The 8584-nt window shown below is 49.5% G+C and overlaps 1 non-coding gene across 1 annotated transcript; it reads left to right on the top strand.

The window, feature by feature from the left end:
* Positions 1–6864: 6864 nt before the first annotated feature.
* Positions 6865–7019, top strand: LOC143176633 (5.8S ribosomal RNA). Its single transcript, XR_013001155.1, has one exon. It is a non-coding gene; the product is annotated as a 5.8S ribosomal RNA (ribosomal RNA).
* The last annotated feature ends 1565 nt before the right edge of the window (positions 7020–8584 follow it).

Raw genomic sequence — 8584 nt, 5'->3', positions numbered from 1 at the left:
GTGGAGCGAAAGATAATATAAAAAGGAGCGAAAGATACATACATATATATATATAAGTGTACGAGTTCAATTTCTGCACACACTCGATACACAAGAGAAATAATATTATATATACAGAGGAGGAAGGAGCGATAACGTGCAACAACGCTTCCTCGTGAAAAATACTTGAACGATCATGCACAGAGAGGTATCTCGATACCTGCTCTGCTGTATGACTAGACGGCTTACGCGCGGAGAGTTCATCTCCCGTCCGTCGGAAATTTCGAACGGCTTACGCGCGGAGAAATACACTTCTCCCGTCCGTCGAAATTTTTTTTTTTTACTTTGAACAAGGCGCATAGAGCCCGCCGAACCACGATTTCCGTGCGTCTTACATCTTTCGACGATGGGACGATCCACGCGAAGAGTTGTTTCGTGCTCGCGCGAGGTGCGATAGCGTCGATTCGCTTTTCTGTACGGGAGAAATAGAACGATGAGTTGACTTATCGGGTCTTCGTTGGAATTACCGTCGCTGGCATTGTAAACTCCAGATGACCTTGTGATTCCTTCGTCGGGCACTGGTAAAGGGTGGCGATGATTCGTTCTATAATAGAAATACCCGTCGTAGCGATTCGGCCGAGACACCCGCCACGAAACACTCTCTCGTCGTGGAATCCCCGCGTCGGAGAGTAAAACGCGCGAAGGCTTACTATGAGAGAAGAAATAGTATATGCCGGTGGTTCGCGTGTGTAGGCTCTATACGAAATTGCGATTCAAGAGAGTAGGAAAAGACGCGATGAACCACGATTTCCGTGCGTCTTACGTCTCTCGACGATGGGACGATCCACGCGAAGAGTTGTTACGTGCTCGCGCGAGGTGCGATAGCGTCGATTCGCTTTTCTGTACGGGGAGAAATAGAACGATGAGCTGACTTATCGGGTCTTCGTTGGAATTACCGTCGCTGGCATTGTAAACTCCAGATGACCTTGTGATTCCTTCGTCGGGCACTGGTAAAGGGTGGCGATGATTCGTTCTATAATAGAAATACCCGTCGTAGCGTTTCGGCCTAGTCACCCGCCACGAAACACTCTCTCGTCGTGGAATCCCCGCGTCGGAGAGTAAAACGCCGAAGGCTTACTTATGAAACTTACGTCTCTCGACGATGGGACGATCCACGCGAAGAGTTGTTACGTGCACGCGTATGGTGCGATTGCGTCGATTCGCTTTTCTGTACGGGGAGCAATAGAACGTTGAGTTGACTTATCGGGTCTTCGTTGGAATTACCGTCGCTGGCATTGTAAACTCCAGATGACCTTGTGATTCCTTCGTCGGGCACTGGTAAAGGGTGGCGATGATGCGTTCTATAATAGAAATACCCGTCGTAGCGTTTCTTCCGAGTCAACCCGCTCACGAAACACTCTCTCGTCGTGGAATCCCCGCGTCGGAGAGTAAAACGCGAATTCATAGTATGGAAACTTACGTCTCTCGACGATGGGACGATCCACGCGAAGAGTTGTTACGTGCACGCGTATGGTGCGATTGCGTCGATTCGCTTTTCTGTACGGGGAGTAATAGAACGTTGAGTTGACTTATCGGGTCTTCGTTGGAATTACCGTCGCTGGCATTGTAAACTCCAGATGACCTTGTGATTCCTTCGTCGGGCACTGGTAAAGGGTGGCGATGATGCGTTCTATAATAGAAATACCCGTCGTAGCGTTTCTTCCGAGTCAACCCGCTCACGAAACTCTCTCTCGTCGTGGAATCCCCGCGTCGGAGAGTAAAACGCGAATTCATACTATGAAAACTTACGTCTCTCGACGATGGACGATCCACGCGAAGAGTTGTTTACGTGCACGCGTATGGTGCGATTGCGTCGATTCGCTTTTCTGTACGGGGAGAAATAGAACGTTGAGTTGACTTATCGGGTCTTCGTTGGAATTACCGTCGCTGGCATTGTAAACTCCAGATGACCTTGTGATTCCTTCGTCGGCACTGGTAAAGGGTGGCGATGATGCGTTCTATAATAGAAATACCCGTCGTAGCGTTTCTTCGGAGTCAACCCGCTCACGAAACTCTCTCTCGTCGTGGAATCCCCGCGTCGGAGAGTAAAACGCGAATTCATACTATGAAAACTTACGTCTCTCGACGATGGGACGATCCACGCGAAGAGTTGTTTACGTGTACGCGTATGGTGCGATTGCGTCGATTCGCTTTTCTGTACGGGAGAAAATAGAACGTTGAGTTGACTTATCGGGTCTTCGTTGGAATTACCGTCGCTGGCATTGTAAACTCCAGATGACCTTGTGATTCCTTCGTCGGGCACTGGTAAAGGGTGGCGATGATGCGTTCTATAATAGAAATACCCGTCGTAGCGTTTCTTCCGAGTCAACCCGCTCACGAAACTCTCTCTCTCGTCGTGGAATCCCCGCGTCGGAGAGTAAAACGCCGAAGGCTTACTATGAAACTTACGTCTCTCGACGATGGGACGATCCACGCGAAGAGTTGTTACGTGCACGCGTATGGTGCGATTGCGTCGATTCGCTTTTCTGTACGGGGAGTAATAGAACGTTGAGTTGACTTATCGGGTCTTCGTTGGAATTACCGTCGCTGGCATTGTAAACTCCAGATGACCTTGTGATTCCTTCGTCGGGCACTGGTAAAGGGTGGCGATGATGCGTTCTATAATAGAAATACCCGTCGTAGCGTTTCTTCCGAGTCAACCCGCTCACGAAACTCTCTCTCGTCGTGGAATCCCCGCGTCGGAGAGTAAAACGCGAATTCATACTATGAAAACTTACGTCTCTCGACGATGGGACGATCCACGCGAAGAGTTGTTTACGTGCACGCGTATGGTGCGATTGCGTCGATTCGCTTTTCTGTACGGGGAGAAATAGAACGTTGAGTTGACTTATCGGGTCTTCGTTGGAATTACCGTCGCTGGCATTGTAAACTCCAGATGACCTTGTGATTCCTTCGTCGGGCACTGGTAAAGGGTGGCGATGATGCGTTCTATAATAGAAATACCCGTCGTAGCGTTTCTTCCGAGTCAACCCGCTCACGAAACTCTCTCTCGTCGTGGAATCCCCGCGTCGGAGAGTAAAACGCGAATTCATACTATGAAAACTTACGTCTCTCGACGATGGGACGATCCACGCGAAGAGTTGTTTACGTGCACGCGTATGGTGCGATTGCGTCGATTCGCTTTTCTGTACGGGGAGAAATAGAACGTTGAGTTGACTTATCGGGTCTTCGTTGGAATTACCGTCGCTGGCATTGTAAACTCCAGATGACCTTGTGATTCCTTCGTCGGGCACTGGTAAAGGGTGCGATGATGCGTTCTATAATAGAAATACCCGTCGTAGCGTTTCTTCCGAGTCAAACCCGCTCACGAAACTCTCTCTCGTCGTGGAATCCCCGCGTCGGAGGGTAAAACGCGATATATAATAGTATATGCCAGTGGTTCGCGCGCGTCGTCTCTGAGATACGCGGTCGACAGAGTTCCGAAAACACGTGATGTGCCACGATTTCCGTGCGTCTTACATCTTTCGACGATGGGACGATCCACGCGAAGAGAACGTTCGTGCTTGCGTGAGGTGCAACAGCGTCGATTCGCTTTTCTGTACGGGGAGAAATAGAACGTTGAGTTGACTTATCGGGTCTTCGTTGGAATTACCGTCGCTGGCATTGTAAACTCCAGATGACCTTGTGATTCCTTCGTCGGGCACTGGTAAAGGGTGGCGATGATTCGTTCTATAATAGTAATACCCGTCGTAGCGTTTCGACCGATGTCACCCGCCACGAATGTCTCTCTCGACGTGGAAACCCCGCGCCGAAGAGTAAACGCGAAGGCTTACCATACGAAAGAAAACGGTATTATACGCCTGTGGTATGTGCGTCTCGGCTCTGTGATACGCGATCGGCAGAGTTACAAAAAAACGTTGATGGGCCACGATTTCCGTGCGTCCTTACATCTTTCGACGATGGGACGATCCACGCGAAGAGTAGTTACGTGCTCGCGCGAGGTGCGATAGCGTCGATTCGCTTTTCTGTACGGGGAGAAATAGAACGATGAGTTGACTTATCGGGTCTTCGTTGGAATTACCGTCGCTGGCATTGTAAACTCCAGATGACCTTGTGATTCCTTCGTCGGGCACTGGTAAAGGGTGGCGATGATTCGTTCTATAATAGAAATACCCGTCGTAGCGATTCGGCCGAGACACCCGCCACGAAACTCTCTCTCGTCGTGGAATCCCCATGTCGGAGAGTAAAACGCGAAGGCTAACTATATAAGAAAACATATAGTATTATTTATGCCTGTGGTTCTCCGTTTGTCCTACTCTCAGATACGCGACTCGGAGAGTTACGAATAATCGTGATGGACCACGATTTCTGTACGTCTTACATCTTTCGACGATGGGACGATCCACGCGAAGAGATCATTCCTGCTTGCGTGAGGTGCGATAGCGCCGATTCGCTTTTCTGTACGGGGAGAAATAGAACGATGAGTTGACTTATCGGGTCTTCGTTGGAATTACCGTCGCTGGCATTGTAAACTCCAGATGACCTTGTGATTCCTTCGTCGGGCACTGGTAAAGGGTGGCGATGATTCGTTCTATAATAGAAATACCCGTCGTAGCGATTCGGCCGTGTCACCCGCCACGAAAATCTCTCTCGTCGTGGAATCCCCGCGTCGTAGAGTAAACGCGAAGGCTTGCTATAGAAGACTATAGTTTATACGCCTGTGGTTTCACCGGTTGCCTGCTCTCCGGGGTACGCGATCGCGCAGGAGTTACGGAAGAACTTGATGGGCCACGATCTCCAAGCGGCTATATCTTTCGACGATGGGACGATTCACGCGAAGAGAACGTTCGTGCATGCGTGAGGTGCGATAGCGTTGATTCGCTTGTCTGTACGGGGAGAAATAGAACGATGAGTTGACTTATCGGGTCTTCGTTGGAATTACCGTCGCTGGCATTGTAAACTCCAGATGACCTTGTGATTCCTTCGTCGGGCACTGGTAAAGGGTGGCGATGATTCGTTCTATAATAGAAATACCCGTCGTAGCGTTTCGACCGATGTCACCCGCCACGAAATTCTCTCTCGTCGTGGAATCCCCGCGTCGGAGAGTAACCGCCGAAGGCTTGCTATAGAAGACTATAGTTTATACGCCTGTGGTTCACCGGTTGCCGGCTCTCCGGGGCACGCGATCGCGCGAAGGTTACGGAGGGACGTGAAGCGCCCGAGCAATGAAACGTCGCAGGAGGAAACGAGCAACCGCCGAACATTGTTTCGCGACGTTTCCATAATGTATTGTCGTTTCGCTCGCATCCCGCTTCTTTCCCCTAGTTTCCTCGACGCGTAGTTTCGCAGCCTTAGTGGACGAATCATTCTCGATTCGAGGAAAGATATGCAGTGGGGCGTGCAATGAGCCCGCCAGAGACCACGATCTCCAATGCGTCTTTACATCTTTCGACGATGGGATGATCCACGCGAAGAGAACGTTCGTGCTTGCGCGAGGTGCGTTAGCGTCGATTCGCTTTTCTGTACGGGGAGAAATAGAACGATGAGTTGACTTATCGGGTCTTCGTTGGAATTACCGTCGCTGGCATTGTAAACTCCAGATGACCTTGTGATTCCTTCGTCGGGCACTGGTAAAGGGTGGCGATGATTCGTTCTATAATAGAAATACCCGTCGTAGCGATTCGGCCGAGTCACCCGCCACGAAACTGTCTCTCTTTCGTCGTGGAAACCCCGCGTCGGAGAGTAAAAACGCGCGAAGGCTGTGACTGTAACATATATATATACAGTATACAATGCCTGTGGTTTTTGCGCGTGTCGGCTCTTCGGTATACGCGATCGGCCAGAGTTACGGAGGGACGGTGAAGCGCACGAGAAAATTGAAACGGCCGCACGATTGGAACCGAGCAACCGTCGAACATTGTTTCGCGACGTTTCCATAATGCGTTTTCGTTTCGCTCGCATACCGCTTCTTTTCCCCTAGTCTCTGAGACGCGTTTTCGAGCCGTTCTTCTACTATCGATTCTCGTAGAGAGAAGGGACCGGGTAGTCTGGAAGTGGAACCCGCATCTTGCGTGTACCGTACACGGAATTGAGAGGACCGGCCGTGAAGCTCGTTTTAAAGCCGTGCGTCTGACACCCAACTCTTGCGCGCCAATTTCGCGGCAAGAGATAATATGGGACGAATGACCGGCAAAGAGCCAGCTGTGAAGTCTGTTTTTTTAATCGAATCCGTGGACGTGTGTATGCCGTAGCGTCGCTCGTCGTGTTCGTTCATGGTCGTTCCGAGAGAAAGAACGAAAGCGGTAACGAAGGGACCGGCCGTGAAGCTCGTTTTAAAGCCGCGCGTCTGACACCCAACTCTTGCGCGCCAATTTCGCGGCAAGAGATAACATGGGACGAATGACCGGCAAAGAGCCAGCTGTGAAGTCTTTTTTCATTATTTGCTTTCAATCGATCGATCGGTACGATTCGTGCAACGTTTCGCGCGATGCGACGCGAAAACATGCGCGCAACAATAGATGCGTCTGATCGGAAGAACGCGAGGGTCGACTGCACGCGATGGATTCAGTATCGGGTAGGATACAAAATATATCCCCGTCGTTTCCACGCGTGCGAGTCTTCTGCGTCTTTCGCGGGTTTTTGAATGCACTATACGCCCGGAACGTCGAGAAATATATACATATTACTTGAACGTTTTTCGTCTCGAAAGGCTTCGGTGTCGTCTCCAAGGCGACGCCTGAATCTCCTTCGCGCGCTGGTCGGAGATTCAGGTATCAACTTTTATCTTCTCTTTGAAAGAAGAGAGATATTAGGTCGAACAAATGAGAATAAAATTATATATGTGAAATATAAAATTTATACGATTACCCTGAACGGTGGATCACTTGGCTCGTGGTCGATGAAGAAACGCAGCTAATTGCGCGTCAACGTGTGAACTGCAGGACACATGAACATCGACATTTCGAACGCACATTGCGGTCCACGGATACAATTCCTGGACCACGCCTGGCTGAGGGTCGTTTACGTACCATACACTGCTTGCGTAGCTCTGTCAAATCCCCGCCGTCGTTCACCTCTTCGGATCGAACGTTTTTTTACCGAAGGGCGCAAAGAACGTTTCTGAGTCGGGTTAAGAGAAGGATGCTACGTACGAGCGAACGATGGGTGTCTCGTCGGCGTTTGTCGCGGACACGCGAAAATTCTGTGAATTTCACGGACAGTGTACGTTCTAGTTGTTGCAAAACGATCGGAATCGTTTGTATGGACTCGCGTGAGTGTTCGCGGCGTCGTGCGTCGTTCAATTACGACCGCCCGCGGATACCGCTCCACTGCGATATGGATCTGAGCGACAACTTTTTCGGCTGTTCGTGAGATGAACGGTTTCGTGTGTTTAGAAAAATTTTTTTTCCCGCGCTCCCGACGTCACCTGAAATGATGCGTCAGAGGTGAAAGAAAATATTAAGAAGTCGAGAGAGAGAGAGACTACACACGTTTTATTTCATATTTTGTATACCGTGCGTGAGACGGATGTGCACGACACGTCGTATGTCGGTATATTACCGACTGGCCCCAGGAGATTGTTTTCTTCCTCTCTTACGAATGAGATGTACGTTTCGGAGGATCGTCGTTACCGAAACACACGGCAAAACGAGACTTCTCGCAGCAGAACCTTTATACACAATACACATCGACTCTTTTACCCCGAGAGAGAGAGAAAAGGTGTATTTCTTTTTTTTATTTTTCGAATTCGACGCACGAACGCTTTGACGACTGGAGAAAAACACGGTGTGTGTTAAAATCGTGCGGGACGAGCATGCGTATTCGTAACGGGTCGAATAGTTCTTATTCCCCGTCGTCGCGTGTCCTCGCTGGACCACCACCGTGCGCTTCCGCCACGTTCAGTTGAATTTCGAAATATATATATATAAAAAGAATCACCATATACTCTCTTTCGGGAGGTGTATTTTTATCGGTTTCTGCTATAGAGAAGAGACGGAGATCGTGTTGTGAGGTGTAACGTTTCTGTATCCCCGTTCGGAGGATCGTCGTTATCGGCGGAACACACGTCAAAACGAGACTTCTCGCAGAACCTTTATACACAATACACATCGACTCTTTTACCCCGAGAGAGAGAAAAGGGTGTTTTCTTTTTTTTTATTTTTCGAATTCGACGCACGAACGCTTTGACGACTGGAGAAAAACACGGTGTGTGTTAAAATCGTGCGGGACGAGCATGCGTATTCGTAACGGGTCGAATAGTTCTTATTCCCCGTCGTCGCGTGTCCTCGCTGGACCACCACCGTGCGCTTCCGCCACGTTCAGTTGTATTTCGAAATATATATATATATAAAAAGAATCACCATATACTCTCTTTCGGAGGTGTATTTTTATCGGTTTCTGCTATAGAGAAGAGACGGACGATCGTGTGTGACACCACGTGGTAACGTTTCCGTATCCCCGTAAAATACGTTTATCTTTTCTCGTAGAAAAGAGAGAGGAAGAGGCAGGAGCTCCTCTTTGGCGAGGCTTTCGAACGTCGCGTCCCGTCCGCCGGAATATAATGATATAAATATATAACCGCCGC

The sequence above is a fragment of the Nomia melanderi genome, unplaced genomic scaffold (assembly GCF_051020985.1).
Source record: "Nomia melanderi isolate GNS246 unplaced genomic scaffold, iyNomMela1 scaffold0687, whole genome shotgun sequence".
In the NCBI taxonomy this organism is placed as follows: Eukaryota; Metazoa; Arthropoda; class Insecta; order Hymenoptera; family Halictidae; genus Nomia; species Nomia melanderi.
Note: the sequence above shows the minus strand (reverse complement) of the source record. Positions and strands in the feature narration are given on the sequence as shown.